We start from the raw sequence: 18,574 nt of genomic DNA, 5'->3' as shown, positions 1-18,574 counted from the left end.
GAGGATTAGGAGTATTATTCGATATAATTATATGTTATATGGTTAATTGCTTAAGTGACTAGGGTAGTAAAATCTAAGTGTACTATTGACATGCCATTTCTTGCTAAGTGTTATGTGGATTATGTGAAGCATATATTACTTGAAATCATTTGAGTTTAAGTGTATATATATATATGTGTGTGTGTGTGTATATATATCTCTATACATATATATATATATATTGTACGCGTAAGGGTAGTTAGTAAGCGTTGTGTCTAGGATACTATTTATTATAGGTTCAAGTAGGAGGCCATGAAAGGAGCCCATAGACGATTCCATACAAGTGCTCAGTAAGCGTAGTCCAGGCAAGTGAACTCTCAACTTATCTCTATAATTCTGTTTCTTGTGATTTAATACCCTGTGAATACATGACTACAGCTTTAATAGAATTAAATAGTCCATGGCATCACCCAATGATTAGACCTTGGATTTAGTTAAACGCTTTCACACTTGAATTGACCCCTTTTCACTACATATTACCTCATACCCTCATGAATACCCTACAATAGTCCCTTAATATATCTTGTGAATCCTAAACCCCTCACAAATTCGAATTATTTCTTTGGGAACCCTGATCTTAATAACATTCCCTCAATTTTAGAAAACTTGTCACTTGAACCTTGACAATACCAACCCTTGTTATTTTATCCTTGATCAAGAACCCTTTTTAAATTAAAATGAATTGATTAAAAGGAATTGGATGGTATGTTCTGGTAAGACTGAGGCGTCAGTCACTGTTAAAACATCAGTAGCAGGGAGCCTGATGGTTTTATATGGCCAATGTGTGCCGAGGATCCTCAGTAGTTGTAAATCACTTGTTATGTGGTTCAGAGTTTTGATGTGGGCTGATCACCCCTCATCGCTCATAGCGCCGTGATATTTCCAATTCCATTCACTTATTAAAAATTTGATTTTTTATTTGAGATTTCATATTGTTGATTATCTTTTGTTATTGTTTTATTGAGTATATAATGCATTGTTATTCATTGTTATTCACTTGCTGAGCGTTTTGCTCATTAATTTTGTTATTAATGTTATCCCTTCAGTGAAACCCAGAGATGGTTCATTTCAAGCAAACTGCGCGTAAGACTTCTGGGAACTCGGGGTATGCCTACCGTCATATGTTGGAGCAGGTGGGGAACTAGTAGTTCTCTAATGTTCATAAACTTTGGGTTTAAAATTTGGTAGTAATTTGACTTAAGATATTTTGGTCTGTAATAATAAAGATGTTAGATGTTGTTCAAACTCATTCCCGTGGGTCCAAGGATTGTGGTTAAGGTTTGTAGTTTTAATATTCTATCTATTCTATACTACTTTACTGTTTAATTAATATTATGCATATTTCTGCTAGTTAGTAGTGTGGGTCTGTGACATATACAATGAAATATAGTTAAATTTTGTTAAAAGATATATTATTAATAGAGATTGGTTTTATTTATTAATTAAAATATAAAATATTTTCTAATAATGTTAAAATTGAAATTAGTTTGTTCAATGTTTATCTGTCCAAATTTTGACTATTGTGAAAACTTATGTTTGTATATAAAAGTTTATTAAAATGTTCATAATTTGATGGTAAAAGTATAAAAGATTATTATTTCCATCTCAAAATATTAATTATATTTTTTATGGTTAATTGGAAAAAATGTAACTAAAACTATATATTTTGTATAAATTACAAATGTTTTCACAAGTTTATCTAATTTATTTAAAATTTAATTAATTTTTTAAGAATTATTATAATATAGTTTCAAAGTCCAATATGCCGTAGCCATGAAGATCATGTAATTTGAGTGGAACCAAACAAAATATGGGAGTTACATCAAGGAATAAGCACTCATAATCTTTCAATTTTCACTTAAAAATCTGGTTATAGTTTTTGTCAAATATTAAAATGCACACTCCCACAGTGTAATTCAATCAACATTCTTTTTAATAGTCTTTTTCCATGCAAAATTTTGCAGTCAACCTCAAACACAATCCACAGCAGTCCCTGCTTTCTCAATAGTAATGAAACAACAGTGAAAACTTACAAAATGAACTTTTTGATTGATTTTCATGAACAATCTTCAACAAGTACTTTCGTCATGTTTTCAAACTACAAATGAAATCCAAAATTATAAAAGCAAACATAATTGTAAAATTACAGAGTCGTAAGCATGTTTTGTTTAGGGGGTAAAACAAACATGCTCTTGTTATACTCCTCAAGCACCGGGAGGCTTTGATTGTCATCATAACTTTACATCAGTGGCACCATCCTTGGAAGATTTAGAGACCCATTAATGAAAGTTTTTGAATATGGATTTGGAGAAAGGCTCTCCTTGTTCAGACTTCTCCATGCATCGGAAATCATTTTCTGAACATGTTTTCTGGCACTTTCAACCGTAGCTTCTTGATGTTCTTTCATGTAGCAAGTTATGTATGACCCGTCATGGCCTTTTTGATTCTCTTCCTATCGATAAGTTTAAACAAGTAGTACTGCATTCAGCATCACAACTATGATCCTAATTAATTAACTTGGACAATTCAGGATTGTTTTTTACCTTGGCACTACCCAGATCGTCCCAAAGTCTAAGAATGACTGCTAAATATGATAAAATGCTCGCATTAAAATTCATAAATTCAGCTCTTTCTGTTGTCGAACCATCTCCTATGAGAAAGAACAAGTGGACTAGGGCGACGTGTACCCCTGAACTAATAATCCCATTATTTAAGTACTCTTCTTCTTTTGGCAAATGCCCCGAAGCAAACTATTTTGATTCTTCTAAAAATGCATTGCACAATTTAGCCCACTGCAGCAACAAATAAATATATGCGATTAGTAAAGTTTAAAACTTTCTTCATACATTCGAGTCCCTTTTCTCTTTACATAAAAAATACTTTATCAATCCACATACCGATAATTTTAAGTAGTCTATGGGGTTCAGTCCGTATTTCTTATAAATCTTGAATCCAAACTCAGTAGTGATTTTATTGGGTTCAGTCCGTATTTCTTATAAATCTTGAATCCAAACTCAGTAGTGATTTTATGTAGAGAGCTGAAACATTTCTGCATGTAGTCTGGAAGTTTCTTAGTAGCCGTAATATCCCACCTGTATACAATAAATCCTTTCGGATAGTACATGTAGCTTCTGCAAGGCTAGGCCCGGACTCCTAACTCAATTCAGTCCCACACACTACTAGTCCTAACCGGCCCAATCCTGCAAGCCCAATCTTGAGAAAACCCAGTACATGAGGCACTTGCCTAAGCATATGATAGGGACAACTATCACCCATCAATCATGGGAATAATCAGGGCACGTGTCAGAGGATCCTCAGAACATTCCTCATCCAGTCCAGCACTGACACGTGTAAAGCATCCACTTCAGCCATGTGTCTTCCGCTCCTAGAGCCAATGACTACGATTCAAAGGTACCAACCCCAAAACCCTATCCTTGGGCTATAAATAGCCCAAGAAGGTAAGTTTTTGGGGTTAATCACTCTCTTACACTCATATACACACACAACCACCCTGCATCTATATCTATCTTCGTCTTCCCCAAAAGCGAGTTCTTACTCTCACACTAGAGGCGCCGCGGGACCCAAACCCCCCTTCCGGTGTTATTTTGTAGGAACCCCTCCACAGCTATACCTCCACAGCGGCGAAGGATCCAGCCACGGCGTCGAAGGAGCAGCCCCGCCACCAGGAGTTATCATTTGGCGCTAGAAGGAGGGGTCTCCATCCTTGGGTCTCGGTGCCCCTGGATTCACCTTCATCAGCAAGCTCTTGAAATAGTCCATTTATTTAACTTGTAAGAACCCAAGCACCAAACTCTTCCATAAACATGAATGTTGTTTCTTTAAGCCACGTTTGTGTGTGCTCGTTATTTTAGGCCACGTTTGTGTGAACCCTGTTTTGTTGATTTAAGCCACGTTTGTGTGTGCTATTGTTAGTATTGATCGTTTTAGAACCCCGATTTTGCTCTAGTTTGAATATTGCCTTTGTATTCTAAAACCTCGCTATACTTATTCTACCACATTGTTGAGTAGTCCTAGAAGATTGTTTAAACTAGTCCCAGAAAGCTATTTTTTACTGTTTGTTATTATTTGGGATAGTTTTTGCGATTTTCGTGAAGCAACCTTAAATCCATATTATTAGTTGGAAACTTCTGTTAGTTGTTGTTGGTATTTTTGAGAAATGGCGAGACCAGGAAAGCATACTTCTGGGAGGCCATCTGCTAGTACTCAGGTCTAGGAGCCAGAACACTCCCAGGCCCTTGATCCAGGAGCCGACAGAGAAGCGTTCCAGGAGCAACCATTAAAACACACTCCCGTTATGGAGAGAATTATAAACACCCGGGACGCCAGGAGCCTTATTGAGCTGAACCAATACAAATACACTAACGTTCCGGTCGCCGAAGAGTACATGGCCAACCTTACAAGTGATGAACTGGCAAAAGCAATCAGGCTCTACAGGCAAGAGCAAACCCGGCTCCAGGAAGAAGCCGAACTTGAGGAAGAACCGGAGGATTCCGGGGACTCCCACCAATCTAAGAGATCTTTCTTTGACCGAATTGGAGCTAAGGGAAAGAAAAATAAAAAGGATCAAGGTAATAAGAAAGAAGCAGAAGCTGCTAAGTAGAATAGGTTAGCAGAGATGCGGGAGCAAATCAGAAAAGAGGAAAAAGCAAAGCTCGAGCTAAAGATCCAAAAAAGAATGCAGTTAGAAGAAGAAAAACTACTGGCCAAGTCTAGGACCAAAAGAACCCGAAGGGATCCCACTCCGGAGCTGATTTCTGATGATGAAGAGGAGGAGAAGCAGAAAGACTTGAAAGATATGATCTATGAATTGCAAAGGAAGATGGACAGAGACTCAGGAGTTGAAATTGGGGAAACATTAACTCCTTTCAGCCACTCCTTGGAGGCTATTCCCCGACAACGGGACTTGAAGCACTATAATTTTGATTCTTTTGACGGTTTGGGGGACCCAAAGGAGCACTTGAACTACTTTGAGCAAATCGCGCAAATATATTACTACAATGACTTGATGAAATCAAGGTTCTTCGCATCAACTCTTAAGGGAGGGGCCCAAAGATGGTTCAGCAGGATCCCTTCCAGCAGCTTTCATAGTTGGAAGGAGTTCCGCGTATCTTTTCTTCGGAGATTTCGAGCAAACAAAACGCATGAAATGCATATGTGTCACCTGGAAACAATCCGACAGCATGACAATGAGTCTCTCTCTGCATATATGCGCCGGTTCCAGGAAGCAATCAACAAAGTCTCGTGCTTGGATGAGCGCGAAGCTCTGAGCATTTTCAGGAGAAACTTGGACCCGGAGCACAATGAGAGATATATTGTAGAACTGATCAATAAGGAGCCACAAAGTCTGGCAACAGCTTACTCCATGGCTGCCAGATTCATAAAAGAAACTGATGTACTTCAGGCAATGAGGATGACCCGGAATGGGGGTCCAGGAGTAAGAACACTGATGACCGAGCGAAAAGGGGTTACCATCAGGACAAGAAGTTCAAGCAAAACCAACAGAGCCAAGAAAGACAAACTACTCCGGTTTTTCAGAGACTCGGTCCTAAGCCGGAGTCCAAAAGCGATTCAGGACCCGCAAAGCAACCCTGGGAGCCGAAGCAGGAGCCAGACTGGACTCCTCTCAACATGACCTGGGAGAAAATCTTGAAGGAGGTAAAAGACAAACCTTTCTATTATCCTCCAAAGCCAATGCAAAGTCCTCCGGAGAGCAGGCCTTATAATAGGCAGTGCGATTATCATGAGACCCATGGCCACAAGACTAAAAACTGCTTATCACTCAAGTACTTCATTGAGGACCAAGTGAAGAAAGGAAATATGAACAAATACCTAGTCCTGTATAACAACAACAATAATAGAGGGGAGGTACAGAAGAGAGGAAAGAACGTAGTTAATATAGTCCTAGAAGGCTCCCACTCCCCACCTCAGAGCCCAGACTTTGGCGAAGAAGTACTCTCAATCCAATCACTCCCGGATCTGGTGATATCCTTCAGCAGTAAGGACTATGAAGGAGTCAACCCTCATCACAATGCAGCTTTAGTTGTCACCCAAGACATCTTTGATAATGAAGTAAGAAGAATGCTCATAGACAATGGTTCCTCAGTAAACATTCTCTTCAAGCACACAGTGGATCGAATGCAATTAGGAAGCAACCGCTTAAATGATTGCCGGGAGGATCCACTCTATGGGTTCGGACAAAACTTAGTCCCAATTCAAGGTACCTTATATCTACCAGTCATTTTTGGAACTGCTCCTAACCAAGTAACTCATGTCATAAAGTTCTATGTCATTAACACTCCTTCATCATACAATGGAATTATCGGCATGTCAGCTCTAACTATGATGCAAGCAATAACTTCAATCTCCCATCTCAAAATCAAGTTCCCAACCCCGGTAGGAGTCGGGGAGATAAAAGGAGATTATGGAGTTGCTGAAACATGATATAGCCAGGGGTTATTCATGGCAGAAACCTACCAGGACAACAAAAGGAAAGCAACAGTCCTTCGTAAACAGCAAAGCATCAAGAAACACCGACCCCGGCCAAGGGAAGAAACAACAAAAGAAGTACAACTCATTGAATCAAGCCTGAACCAAGAAGCAAACATGCCAAGTCCACAAGGACCGACAATCAACCAAGTAATAGTAGTCGACAAGGTAAATCAGGTCCTAGACCAAACTAGTCCTACCATACAAACAACCAAAGCAAAAGAATTAGAACAAGTTAACCTCTACCTGAAGAAGAACTCCAAATCCTGAATTCATCAAATGGTTTCAAACAAAGAACAAGCAAAAATCGAAGCTGCAGTTGAAACAGAAGAAGTCTAGATTGATGAAAGCAGTCCTAACAGGAAGGTAAAAGTTGGGTCAGGACTCGAAGTGTCCTTCAAAGAAAGACTAGTGTCCTTGCTCCGGGAGTACAAAGATGTTTTTGCCTGGAGTCCAAGAGACATGTCCGGACTACATGAGTCCATAGTAATGCACAGCTTGGACGTCAACCCCAACAGAAAATGAGTCAAACTGAAGAGAAGGAATTTCACCCTGGAGAGGCAAAAAGCCATAGACGAAGAAGTGGAGAAGCTACTCAAAGCAGGAATCATCAAAGAAATCAAATACCCAGAGTGTATAGCTAATGTTATTATGGTGAAGAAGTCCAACGGCAAATGGAGAATGTGTGCGGACTACACTGATCTGAATGATACACGCCCGAAGGACCCATACCCTCTCCCCAATATCGACCAATTGATAGATGCTACCTCCGGATACATCATGCTAAGTTTCATGGACGTCTTCTCCAGATACAACCAGATCAAGATGAACCCGAAGGACATACCTAAGACAACATTCATAACTCACAGAGCAGTCTATGCTTATGTGATGCTGCCTTTCGGACTGACAAGCGCAGGATCCACTTACCAAAGAGCCATGAACAAGATATTCAAGTCTCAAATCGGGAGAAACTTGGAGTGCTATGTCGATGATATGATTTCCAAATCAACAAAAATACCAGGATATGTGGAAGATCTGAAGGAGTGCTTTGACAACCTGAGGAAGAACCAACTTAAACTGAATCCAGAGAAATGCACCTTCGGAGTAGGAGCAGGCAAGTTCTTAGGATTTATGATCAGCAACAGAGGAATAGAAGCTAATCCAGAGAAGATAAAAGCAATTCAGGAGATGAGGGCTCCCAGGACTTAAAAAGATGTACAAAAGCTAGCAGGTTCCCTAGCAGCACTCAGGAGATTTATCTCAAAGCTAGCAGAGAGGTGCTTACCATTCTTCGATTTACTCAAAGGAGCAAGCAACAAGAAAGAGGTGAACTGGAGTCCGGAGTGCCAAATGGCATTTGAGGAAATCAAGTCCTACCTCTCAGCCACCAGTCCTAACTAAAGCTCAACTAGGAGAGCCTCTCTAGTTATACTTATCAGCAGGAGCACAAGCAGTAAGAGCTGCCCTAATCAGAGGAGAGAATGGAAAATAACAACCAGTATACTACATAAGCCAAGTTCTTAAAGATGCGAAAACCAAATACCCAAGGCTAGAAAAGTTTGCCTTCGCATTAGTCACAACATCAAGAAAGCTCAGGCACTACTTCCAAGGAAGAGAAATAAGAGTGGTAACAAATCAGCCTCTAAGGAAGATAATTCACAAGTCAGATGTCTCGGGAACACTAGTCAATTGGGCTGTGGAGTTAAGCCAGTTCAACTTAAGCTTCATTCCCAGGACTGCCATCAAAGCTCAAGCACTTGCAGATTTCATAATCGAATGTGACTTTCCGGGAACATATATCCGGAGACAAACCAAGATGCAAATTCGGGAGCCTGGATATTGAAAGTGGATCGTTCTTCAACAAGCGAGAGGTTGGGAGCCGGATTTATACTGAAAAGTCCTAAAGGATTCACCATTCAAACGACTATATCTTTCAATTTCCCCGCAACAAATAATCAGGTGGAATATGAGGCATTGATTGCAGGACTAAAGCTCTCCAGGACTCTAAGAGTCCACGACTTAAAAATCCACAGTGACTCCCAGATAGTGGTCAAGCAAACAAACGGAGAATATATAGCAAAAGACCCTATTCTGACAAAGTATCAAGCACAAGTTTAAAGTTAGCTAGCTTCAATCCCAAAGCATCAAGTCTTGCAGATATGTGGAAAAGAAAATGAAGAAGCAAATATTTTTTCCAAGTTAGTCCAGAACTCATCAGACCTGGACTGCTCAGTTTACTTTGAAGAACTCCACAAACCATCTATTGATTCCGGAGAAGTCTTGGAGATCGAAAACAACCAGAACTGGATGACTCCCTTCATCAACTACTTAGAGAAAGGAGAGCTCCCATAAGACAAAGGAAAGGCCCAAAACTTAAAGCCAAAACATCCAAGTTCTTTCTTGAAGAAGGACTACTTTACCGCAGGACTTTCTCATCTCCTATCTTGAAATGCGTAGGTCCAGAAGAAGCAAAGTACTATTTGATGGAAGTACACGAAGGAATATGCGAAGATCATATGTCCGCAAAGGCCCTATCTCATAAGATCATAAGACAAGGCTACTACTGGCCAACAATCCACCAGGACGCAATAAAGTTTGTGAAAAAATGCAAGGAATGCCGGCTCTTCAGCAATGTGTACCCGATCAACCCAGTCCTACCTTCCTCAGTCATATCACCAATCCCCTTTGTCGTCTGGGTTATTGACATTTTGGGACCCTTTCCCCGGGCCAAAGGAGATCTCAGGTACTTGTTAGTCTCAATTGATTACATGACCAAATGGGTTGAAGCGAAAGCAATGAGGACAATTAATCAGCAAGACTGCATAAAGTTTATGGACAACATTTTGATGAGGTTAAGGATTCCACGAGTCCTAGTATCAGATAAAGGACCACAGTTCGTTGGATCAGAATTCGAGTCCTACCTTTGGGAGCGCAAGATCAAGCAAAAAAAATCATCAGTAGCATATCCCCAAGGAAACGGCCAAGTAGAAGTCACCAACAGAATCCTGCTCCGAGGTATCGAAAAGAGACTCAAAGAAAGAAAGAGCAAATGACCAGAAGAACTGCCAAGCGTACTATGGTCCTACAGGACAAGTCCCAGGACAAGCACCAGAGAAACTCCATTCAAACTAGCTTATGGCACAGAAGCAATGATTCCTATTGAGGTGGGATCTCCTTCTCACAGAGCAATAAAATTTGATGAAGAAGCCAACGAAGAAGGACTCAGAACAAACATGTAGCTAATTGATGATGTCCGGTACCAAGTTGTAGAAATGATGGAAAGATACAAGGAGAAGACCAGAGAGCACTTCAGTAAGAAGTCCAGAGTCAAAAACTTCCAAGTGGGAGACTTAGTCCATCGAGACACAGAAGCATCAGATCCCAGAAATGCTGGAAAGCTAATGCCTAAATGGGAAGCACCATACAAGGTCAAAGAAGTCCCGATGCCAGGAACCTACAAACTCCTGAACATGGATGGCTCAGAAGTCCCAAATACTTGGCATGGACTAAGACTAAGAATATTCTACCAATAGGAAAAAACAAACAAAGCAACCAAAATCTTGTAGCCAAAATGGCAAGCAACCAGTTTGTTTTTACTTATGCTTTGTATGAATAAAACTCCGGTTTAATGAAAAACATCTCTCTTTTTATAATTATTAAAAACTAAACACTAGTCCGGACAAAATAGTAGTCAGGACTAGAGCAACCATATTTACCTAGAATTAATTTTCTAAGTAAAGAAGCCACAACTAGTCCGGTTAGAATTAATTTTCTAAGTAAAGAAGCCACTACTAGTCCGGACAAAATAGTAGTCAGGACTAGAGCAACCATATTTACTTAGAATTAATTGTTTAAGTAAAGAAGCCACCACTAGTCTGGACAAAATAATAGTCAGGACTAGAGCGACCATATTTACTTGTAATTAAAATTCTAAGTAAAGACGCACCACTAGTCCGGACAAAATAGTAGTCAGGACTAGAGCAAATATATTTACTTAGAATTAATTTTCTAAGTAAAGAAACCACCACTAGTCCGGACAAAATAGTAGTCAGGACTAGAGCAACCATATTTACTTAGAATTAATTTTTTAAGTAAAGACGCACCACTAGTCCAGACAAAATAGTAGTCAGGACTAGAGCAAACATATTTACTTAGAATTAATTTTCTAAGTAAAGAAGCCACCACTAGTCCGGATAAAATAGTAGTCAGGACTAGAGCAACCATATTTACTTAGAATTAATTTTCTAAGGAAAGAAGCCACCACTAGTCCAAACAACATAGTAGTCAGGACTAGAGCAACCATATTTACTTAGAATTAATTTTTTAAGTAAAGAATCCACCACTAGTCCGGACAAAATAGCAGTCAGGACTAGAGCAACCATATTTACTTAGAATTAATTTTCCAAGTAAAGACGCACCACTAGTCCGGATAAAATAGTAGTCAGGACTAGAGCAAACATATTTACTTAGAATTAATTTTCTAAGTAAAGAAGCCACCACTAGTCCGGACAAAATAGTAGTCAGGACTAGAGCAACCATATTTACTTAAAATTAATTTTCTAAGTAAAGACGCACCACTAGTCCAGACAAAATAGTAGTCAGGACTAGAGCAAACATATTTACTTAGAATTAATTTTCTAAGTAAAGAAGCCACCACTAGTCCGGATAAAATAGTAGTCAGGACTAGAGCAACCATATTTACTTAGAATTAATTTTCTAAGTAAAGAAGACACCACTAGTCCAAACAACATAGTAGTCAGGACTAGAGCAACCATATTTACTTAGAATTAATTTTTTAAGTAAAGAAACCACCACTAGTCCGGACAAAATAGCAGTCAGGACTAGAGCAACCATATTTACTTAGAATTAATTTCCCAAGTAAAGACGCACCACTAGTCCGGACAAAATAGTAGTCAGGACTAGAGCAAACATATTTACTTAGAATTAATTTTCTAAGTAAAGACGCACCACTAGTCCGAACAAAATACTAGTCGAGGACTAGAGCAACCATATTTACTTAGAATTAATCTTCTAAGGAATCACCACTAGTCTAGACAAAACAGTAGTCAGGACTAGAGCAAACATATTTACTTAGAATTAATTTTCTAAGTAAAGAAGCCATAACTAGTCCGGATAAATCACTGGTCAGGACTAGAGCATCCATATTTACTTAGAATTAATTTTTTAACTAAATAAGCACCTACTAATCCGGACCAAATATGAGTCTAGACTAGAGCAAACATCATTAACTTAGAAAAATTTCTAAGGCAAGAATAAAGTACAGTAACAAAGCTTAATAACAGCAAATAAAAACAAACATTTAAAAAGTTAACCGGACTAAAATTAGCCCGGAGCTGAGTACGAATATTACAACCACAAATCATTAAAAATCGTAAACACCAGCAAATCACAAATTCATAAAAAATCTAAGAGTCCGGAGCAGATGGCGGAAGGAAGCTAGGACAAGGGCCGTCAAAAGGCTCCGGCTCCCCGAGCCCATCCTCAATATGCTGTTTTGCCTTAATAAATTCTTCAACAAAGCTCTCCTAGTCTGCCTCTGGATTTTTCTTAATATGCCTCTCTGCAACAACCCGGCAATGACCAATCTCCGGACCACCAGCGTTCGCAATCGCCCTGTTGTACTCCTCGGACTTCTTATACTCTTCAATGACTTCCAACTCCAGCCTCATAGAAGAAAGCTGCTTCCGAAGCTCAGCTAAATCAGACTTTAAATCTGCAGTTTCCTTCTCAACATTCTCAGCCCGAGTTGTAATGTCAGTAGGGTGCTTATTGAGTCCGGACAGAGAAGTATCCTTAACAATAATCTGATCCCTGAGCTGACCAATCTCAGTGTCCTTATCAGCAACAGTAGTCCGGGCATCCTTCAACTCATTGTACGCAAGGGAAGCACATCTGGCCATATAACCACCAAGCTGCAGAAAAATAAAGATCGGTCTCACAAAATATTCTAAGGCAAAATAATAGAAGCAGAACAAGAACATAATGACAATATACCTGACCCCAGAGCCGAGTGCACTCCTTCATAGTGGCATCAAATCCGGAGTGATTCATTCTCTTCCAATCGTCCTCATTTGGGATCCCAGCCATGAAACGAGCAACTTTAACCTCCAGCTCCGGGCTACTTCTTTCCGGACGCTCCTCAGCCACACCCTTTCCTTTTCCCACTCCGGACACAGCAACATTCTCAGACCGGGGAGGCTTAGAGCCAACACTCCGGAGCCTCTTCCTCCTCCGGGTAACTTCCACTTCTGGAACCTCCCCAAGAGGTTTAAACTCCTTCAAGTTCTCAAACTCGTCACCAATTTCTACCTCAACATTCTGCTCAAGAACCCTTTCATTCCCATCAGACTTCGGCCTGGAGACAGCGTTGCTCTGAGACCCTTCCTCTGAGACCCTTCCTCCGGACCCACCAGCTGCAGCTGTCTTGGACAGTTTAAAAGCTTTTCCCAAACCCTTCAAGGCGTCACTGTAAGCAGAAGATGACATGTCCGGATTGAAGTAAGGCAAGCCTGAAAAATAAACAACAATAAAAAATTATAAACACATATACATGACCACAAGAAATCACAAGTACAATGACCTAGTCCGGACATAAACAAAAACTTACATCCTAACCGATGCATAGTCCTATGAATCATGAAGGTGTCTCGGGTCAGCTGAATACCAAAACACTCACAAAAGGTAAAAACCAACCGGATTGCATCTCCCCGAAGAGTCTCTCGAGAGAACCTGGTCCGGACTCCCTCATGAGCAATATGAGGGAGAACTGCAAATCCAGACCTCTTAGCATTATCAACTCCCCATTCCAGTGCTTCAGGGAGGACTGCTGAATCACCGGCCTATAAGAAGAGTCGTAGCCACACTGCGCAGCCCGGAATCGAATCTCATACAAGGGCATTTTGCTAGACCGGACTAAACTAAAAATATGGTGCCACAACTTAAAAGTTGGCTGAACCTTGAACTGGTAGCAACAGGCGATGAACCAAGTCATTCACTTTATTCAATTTGGAGTTATCTGCATCGGGGAAAGTTTATATTCATACTTACAAAGATGCTCGAGGAAAAGATGCCAATGTGGATTCCACCCGGACCGTAGATGCTCTAACCACACCGGAACGAAGCCGTCAGCTGGTCTATGATATATCCTCTCCCCGGGCTCAGGCCACCTCCACTCAATCCGGGGGTCCAACTGGAAGGCAGCCCGAACCGAAGGGTCTTGCGCCGCATGATCCAATGCAGCTTACTCATCCTTCAGCTCATAAGGCTCCTTAGCAACAATACTACCAGAAAACTTCCTGTCAAATTCTTCACGATCGTACGGCCCCGGACTAGCGTTAGGCTGCCTCGCATACCCGGACCTAATACTCCTAAAGTACCATCTGTTTTCTATCTCCTCGCTCCTCATGATAAAATAGTTGGGGATATCAACCCACAACCCTTCCGGAGTGCAGGGCACCTTGCGTGGAGAGATCCTACTAACAGTCAGTTTGGTAATGGCTCCGGAGCCCGAAGTACCAGCGTTCTTCCCCATCTCAATACGCTCAGAATCAGAAGACGAATCTGAATCTGACGACCCCGGGTAGCAGGAGACGTAAGCCTTTGCCCGAGCTTTAGTCCGGACCATAAACTTAAAAAATGTGATAAAGGTTAGTTTAAACCCCTACAGTTTATTTATCTTCAATCCTACATGGTCCGGACTAACCTATGTTCAATTTTATTTAAAGTTAAAGACAATTAGTCCAGCGATCCGAACTGCAAGAACCAAATATAAACCCACAAACACAGAAACCACCAACAAATTTCCGGACTACAAAAACCCTAAAAATAACGTCTTAGTCCATAATCAAGCCACAAATATACAATAAAATCATGACACCAAATACAAAGCTACAAGTCCGGACTCAGCCAAAAAACCCTAATCCAGAAACACGATTACCCAAAATCAAAACAGCAAAAAACACCAATAAAACAGATACATACACATATACACATGAATATTCAAACAAACACACCCAAAAATACAGGAACAGCGCAAAGGAAAGCAAACGAAATCAAACTAAACAACAATAACCCGATATAAAGACAAAAAAGGAAGAATACAAAGAAGGATAAAGAAGCTTACAAGTACAGAAAATATAGAGAAGGTGGGGATGACCGAGCAACAACCACAAACCCTCGAATCTCCTATGACGAACCTCGACAAAGCTTCAGAGAAAAAAGATTCAAAGAAAGAAGAGAAATAGAGGAGAAACAAAGGTAAAAAGAAAAATGAGGGTGAAAGGTGCCTTTTATAGGCATGGTGAATCCCAACAGAAAATTCGTGACCGCCCGTCAAAAAAGTAACTAATACAGATAATTATGGAGCACATCTTTCTACAATATTCACAGCTGTTAGAATTCAAATCATGGGGGGAAACCGCAAAACGTTTGGTCTTCCAATCCGGAAAGCCGAACTAGAGACACAATCCGGACTGGGGGGCAAGAAAAGCCCAAGATCTTCTAAAGACAAACAACTTTAGTCCTGATTGGCCGAACTCAACGCAATCCGGACTAAGGGCAAGAAAAACTCAAATTCTTCTAAAGACAACCAACTTTAGTCCTGATTGCTGAACTCAACGCAATCCGGACTGGAGGCAAGAAAAGCTCAAATTCTTCTAAAGACAACCAACTTTAGTCCTGATTGCTGAACTCAACGCAATCCGGTCTGGGAGGTAAGAAAAGATCAAATTCTTCTAAAGACAAACAACTTTAGTCCTGATTGGCTGAACTCAACGCAATCCGGACTAAGGGCAAGAAAAGCTCAAATTCTAAAGACAACCAACTTTAGTCCTGATTGCTGAACTCAATGTAATCCGAACTAGGAGGCAAGAAAAGCTCAAATTCTTATAAAGACAGCCAACTTTAGTCCTGATTACTGAACTCAACGCAATCCGAACGGGGGGGGGGGCAAGAAAAGATCCAATTCTACTAAAGACAACCAACTTTAGTCCTGATTGCTGAACTCAACGCAATCCGGACTGGGAGACAAGAAAAGATCCAATTCTACTAAAGACAACCAACTTTAGTCCTGATTGCTGAACTCAACGCAATCCGGACCGGGGGCAAGAAAAACTACAATTCTTCTAAAGGCAACCAACTTTAGTCCTGATTGCTGAACTAGAGACACAATCCGGACCGGGGGGCAAGAAAAGCTCAAATTCTTCTAAAGACAACCAACTTTAGTCCTGATTGCTGAACTCAACGCAATCCGGACTGGGAGGCAAGAAAAGCTCTAATTTCTCTAAAGACAACAATCAAAAACTCATGTTCTTCAAACAAACCCAACCTTACTCCCCCATCAAGAAAATCTGCATAAGGGAGAGGGGGGCACATGATAGTACATGTAGCTCCTGCAAGGGCTAGGCCCGGACTCCTAACTCAATTCAGTCCCGCACACTACTAGTCCTAACTGGCCCAATCCCGCAAGTCCAATCTTTAGAAAACCCAGCACGTGAGGCACTTGTCTAAGCACATGAAAGGGACAACTGTCACCCATCAATCATGGGAATAATCGTGGCACGTGTCAGAGGATCCTCAGAACACTCATCAGTCAGTCCCGCACTGACACGTATAAAGCATCCACTCCAGTCAGGTGTCCTCCGCTCCTAGAGCCAATGGTTACAATTCAAAGGTATCAACCCCAAAACTCTATCCTTGGGTTATAAATAGCCCAAGAAGGTAAGATTTTGGGGTTAATCACTCTCTTACAGTCATATACACACACAACCACCCTGCATCTCTATCTCTTCGTCTTCTCCAAAAGCGAGTTCTTAGTCTCACACCGGTGGCGCCGCAGAACCCAAACCCCTATTCGGGTGTTGTTTTGTCGGAACGCCACCACACCTACACCCCACAGCGGCGAAGGATCCAGACACGACGTTCCCCGCCACCCGGAGTTATCACTGTCCTCATCATTACCAATCATACATATATTTGCAAGATTACTGTACAAAGTAATTAAGTAGCTAAATTGAAACTACGACAAGGTGTTTCATTGAGCAGACCTATTGATAGCTTCTGTGAAAAGAGTGAGTTCACCGATGGTCCCATAAAGATCAAAAATATCATCTATTACGTAGATAAGCGATATAGTTTTAGCTAGCTCGATTCTTTCCTCGGGAAAAACTTGGATCTTTCAGTAAAACCGTCGTGCACATATACCATTTTAGGGGCTGGTCTCTCACTAGTTTCAACTCTTGTGCTAATCCCAAGTCATTCCACCACCTAGAAGACATTGATGATGTTTAAATAAGGAGTTACTTGCAAAATTCATCCATCAAATATATTTTTTACCTTTATTTTATATAACTGTGTCTTGCACCCCCTTACCGTTTTTGGCACGAATTGCACCTTTTTCGTTAATTTTGTTAAAACTTTCAGGGGTATTTTAGAAAATCAAAATACTCTTTCCGTCATAATTTATCTGTCCAGTTTGACTTTTGCACGTAATTTAAGGTGCATTGACCGCATAGTTCCGTTGATTATTTTTTAATTTTTTTTAAAATAAAAATTTAAGATTTAAATATTTATTTACAAAAAAATTGAAAATTAATCAACGGAACTATACGGTCAATGCCCTTTAAACTACATGCAAAAGTCAAACTAGACAAATAAATTGGGACGGAGGGAGTATTAAATTATTTTTAGATCTTTATTTAAGGTTTTTGAACCTCTAAACGATAAATTTTGAAAAAAAAATTAAAGAACCAAAATTTTAGGTAATGAAAAGATCTTCTAGAAAGAAAAAAGTTCAAAATTGAAACATTATTTTTATAACTCTTTTTAATAAATTTATTAAGTATAGATTTAATTTAATTTTACCTTCGTAAAATTTTTGATAATTTTTTAATGTTATTTTTTGAAAAGATTTTTTCGTTCTCTATAACTTTCGTTCTTTAATTTTTTCCGAAAATAATCATTTGAGGGTCAAAAAGCTTAAATAATATTATAATTATAATTAAATATTTTAATTTTCTAAAATACTCCTAAAAAATTTAACAAATTTAATAAAAATGATATAATTTATTGTGCCGAAAATAATAAGGATATGTAAAATGCACTATATAAAATATGAGACAATGTAACACAAAATAATACCTTGAGACTGTACTTAATTCTCTCTCATGAATATTTCGCAGCACAGCTAAATCCAAATTTGCTAGTTCCTGCAAGGCTTTTTCCGTACGTGTCTTTACCATTAAGTAGGGATTTTTGCCCGCGTTACGCGAGTTAATTAAATTTTAATTTTTTTTAAAAAAAAATTAAATTATATAATTTCATTTAAATATTTTGTTATTAATATATAATTAATTCAATTTAGAGAGGTGTTGATATTTTGTTTCTGTTTCATTTTGTATCGTTCATTTTTTCAGTCAATAAATATTGTTTACACGGTTTTTTCAGTTTATAAATATTATTTAAGCCATTTTTTCAGTTAATCAATATTTTTTCACATATATGTTTCTCTACATATATTGCTTAAAATATATGAACTCGAAATCAATTTTTACCAATTATTCCTTTATCTGTATTTTTATATAAATATTTTAAATATAAAAAATTAGTTCAAGATTACTCGGCGTCGCCTTACGACGACACCTCGCATTTTAAAATTTGGAAAATTAAGAAAATGAAAGTATTCAATATAAGTTATTTTAAAATAGTTGAATTGAAAACTACAATGTTACATTTTTACATATATTGCTTAAACATTTGAATTCGAAATCATTTTTTTTCAATTACTCTCTAACTGTATTTCTATATATATAACTAAAATATAAAAAAATAGTGCAATATTACTCGGCGTCGCCGCAATTTAAAATTTGGAAAATTGAAAGATATAATACTCATATAAGTTATTTTAATAATGTTCAATTGAAAACCGCAATGTTTTACCTAAATACATATACAAAACATAAAAATTAGTGCATAAAAATAAAAGTCAATATTCTGCTAAAGGAAACTTTTT

At 39.1% G+C, this 18,574-nt stretch overlaps 1 pseudogene; it reads right to left on the bottom strand.

The window, feature by feature from the left end:
- Positions 1-2,182: 2,182 nt before the first annotated feature.
- Positions 2,183-17,804, bottom strand: LOC141686248 ((3S,6E)-nerolidol synthase 1-like; annotated as a pseudogene).
- Positions 17,805-18,574: the final 770 nt, after the last annotated feature.

Source organism: Apium graveolens, chromosome 9 (assembly GCF_009905375.1).
Source record: "Apium graveolens cultivar Ventura chromosome 9, ASM990537v1, whole genome shotgun sequence".
In the NCBI taxonomy this organism is placed as follows: domain Eukaryota; kingdom Viridiplantae; phylum Streptophyta; class Magnoliopsida; order Apiales; family Apiaceae; genus Apium; species Apium graveolens.
Note: the sequence above shows the minus strand (reverse complement) of the source record. Positions and strands in the feature narration are given on the sequence as shown.